Genomic DNA, 3,697 nt, shown 5'->3' on the forward strand with positions numbered 1-3,697 from the left:
TTTGTAAGGCCCGAAAGGTCAGTGGCTATGGACAATAGGGCCTCCGAGCCCAGTCAACATTTCATAAAAGGCCACATTACTGTATTTCGTTGACTCTTTGGGATTAAGTGTCCCAAGTTTAGCCCATTTGCAGCTTTACACCAAGCAAGCAATCCACTCACATCACCTTACCAAAGCCCTGTAAAAAGTAAAAAAAAAACTACAGTAAAAAAGAAAGAGAGAAAAAAATTCAAAAGTTTCCAATAAAATATGCATTCCAATACAATCAATTTATAGACAAATATTTCATTATGACATTGATACTCACTCGAACAGGATTACCTCGCAGAGGATATTTGTATTTTATAAAAACAAAAAATATTTCGAAAATAAAACTAGAGTGTCTTGACTTATTTTGTCATCTTATTTAGTACTGTTATAGTTGGCTCAAGTTGACTGAATTCAAAACTCAAATTGAAGTTTAATGAGTGAAATAATTTCACATATTTTTTTTTGCTTACAAATGATAATTGAACATATAATTTACCTAAATTTCTTATCACTAAACCAAATTTAGTGAATTATAATTTCACATATTTGTAAAGTATCAATTCAACTCAAAAGCATAAGTTATTGGATGAGGCTACATTAATGGTTTTATATATCTCAAGACGCCTCCTCACACGAAAGCCCACTGGACTTGATTGGTGGATAATGCACAGGCCCACCTACTTGTGCGAACAAAGAAATTTCACTTGAAAGAAAGTGGGGCAGTGAGGATCGAACTTGTGACCTTGTAGTCACTCAAGCTCTGATACCATATAAAGTACCAATTCAACCCAAAAATTTAAGCTATTAGATGAGACTACATTAATAGTTTTATATATCAATATTCTTCAACTGAATGATATGCCTCGCACAAATTGTCACCTACCTTTTCCACTTGGGTCGTTACACTTACATAATAGCATGACATCCTTGACTATATCAATGTTATATTCAAAGAATTGAAACCTTAGAAGCATGGTAGCTGTCTATGTAGCACCGATACTGACACGGAATACGTGACACGATACGACACGACACTCCGACACGTTAATTCTAAAAATTATTAAATTTTGGCACGTTTTGATATTAAATAATATTTTTAATTTATGTAGTATATATTATATTTAATATTCAATAATTTAATAAAAATATATATCTAGACTTATAATATTCATAAATTTTGCAAAGAAACATAAGATATTTCAAATATTTATATTAAACTCAATAAAATGGTAATCATAATCCAACGAATCTAATAGTTGGAACTAAAAACTCAACGCAACTTAACCTTTGAACTTTTTTTTGAATTTCTAAGTGTCGGAGAATGTCCGAGAGTGTCGGACACGACACATCAGAGTTTTTTAAAGTATCAGTGTTTCATAAGTAACGTGACCAAGAAAGTTTACCCATACGTCATTCTCTTAATTGGAATGGTAGTACTGCACAATCCACAAAGCATGGGTCATTACAGGTAAAGTCTAGGTCACTTGACAAGTTGACTGTTGCTACTCACGGCAAGTGCACCGATCGTACAAGTAATATATGATTAAGTAAGAGATCGTTCCCACGAGGATTACGGTTCAAGCACTAATTCACTATCGCAAACTTAGTTGGACAATCGAAAGTGTATTTGGAAACAGGATTTGAATTGCAAATTAAAATATTAAATATTAAGCTAATTACTTGCAAGAATTAAAGACAAGAAATTAAAGATGTGATTTAAAAATGTAAAAGAACGTAGCTAGGGGTTCGATTTCCTTTAATCTCCTTATTATGATTCAAAGTCCTTCTTTACGTTAACCGTCCTTAATATCAATCTAACCAATTCTTTCGCGTGTTATTAGAGCTCAATCCCTTGTTACCCTAAAACCTTTACAAACTTGAAAGAACCCTAGTTCCCCGGTTATTCCCCAAGAATGCAAGCATTAAGTTCAAGAATCTTAAGGTTACGCAAATTCTATGTCTATTCCTAGAATCATAGCGTTTACGATGAAGTTATCAGATGTGGATCACACACCAACATCCTTATTGTCATGCATTTACCGATGATCATTATATAAGATTCAAGCCTATATAAAGCATTAAAAACAGATAACTTCATTCATGATAAAAAGGAAAATTAACGTACGAATTATTCAAAGCATAATAAATCGACTAAAATCCATCTAACCCTAACTACTTAAAGAACTAGCCGGACATGGCAAAATCAAGAACAAAAGAAAATAGAAAAGCTCCCCCAAACTCCATAGGTGATTGGTGGATCTTCAAAATCTCCAGTGAACACTTGACGTTGATCCGTCTCCGCCGCTCACGAACATGAATCTGATGTTTCTTCGCGTTCCCTCCGCCTCCAAGCACCCAAGAGTTGTTTAGCAATCTCAAAGTTATGTATTTCTGGTCCCCAATGGCCCTTTTATTGGCCAAGAGTTCGTATCCTAGTAGAAAACTCGAATGGGCCTAAGTTGGATCTGTCTAGGCGCTTAAGCCTGTTGTAGCGCGCTTAAGCGCCCTAGGACAGTGAATTCTGATTCGCGTTGCGCGCTGAAGCGCTCTGAAGGGCGCTTAAGCGCGCTCCTCGCGACAACTTTTTCTTCTTGTGGCGCGCTTAAGCCCTGAGTTGGGGGCTTAAGCGCCCAGAGGCAGTAGCTATTTGCGTTTTTAGGGAGCTTAAGCTTCTGAATGGGGGCTTAAGCTCCCACTTCTAACAACTTGATAAGATCCTCAATCTTATTGTTTTTGATCTTCTTCTATCATCTCTTGATCTTATCTTTTCTAGTTGTGATCTCTATTTATCCAATCTTTATCTTTGACTCCTTTTGTCAACAAATCCCTAAAAAATAGCAAAGATGATTCCATTAAACAAAAATTCAGATAATGTTCATGATTATTATATTAAACCTTAGTTTTTGACTTATTTAACTTGATATTTTATATTAATTTAGTCTATAAAATAAGATAAACTAAAGGTTTATCAAACAATTCCCAGATTTGAACATTGCTGTCCTCAGCAACTAATTAGAATAAAACTATGGGAAAGTTTGAAGACGGCTAGTCATCCTTAATGAATATCAGGCAGAAAACTGATCAATAATGAGATACCAAAGTATTCAGACTTATTAAAATCAATGACACATCCATTTCAAGCAAACAACCATAATTCACCAGTCATAAAATCATAACATGCGTTCTCAAAAGAAAGAGTAGTACAATTTAATTCCCACAACACCCTCTCACTGGATTTTTATTTATTCACTCATACTCAGTGTTTAAGGGTATGTGTTTCACTCTTACTTTACTGAATTAACACTACCATAAGCTTGTTTATATTCTCACTCTCCACAGTCTTACTACTATACAAAGTCAATCAAGAGGTCTTTGTTAAGGTTGTAACGTGGCTTTAGATAAAAGGGAAGGAATCATCTGGGTAAGTGGCGTAAGATAACTGATCAAAATTCAACTTCAAAGAGGAACTAGTTTAACTGTTCAACATATAGTAAACAGATTTCTCTTATTTTTCTTCTCTTTTCTTCTTCCACTTATTCATATAATATGAGTCTTTTATTTCTTTTCCCTTTTCCTTTTGTTTTTCTTTTTCTGTTTTTGTACAGATACACATTTTCAACCTTTTTCTTTGCTTTTCTTTTCCACCACTTTTTGGCTTTTTCCTCTT

The sequence above is a fragment of the Gastrolobium bilobum genome, unplaced genomic scaffold (genome assembly GCF_033153095.1).
Source record: "Gastrolobium bilobum isolate Gb01-03AN ecotype WA unplaced genomic scaffold, APGP_CSIRO_Gbil_v1 utg3226, whole genome shotgun sequence".
Lineage (NCBI taxonomy): Eukaryota > Viridiplantae > Streptophyta > Magnoliopsida > Fabales > Fabaceae > Gastrolobium > Gastrolobium bilobum.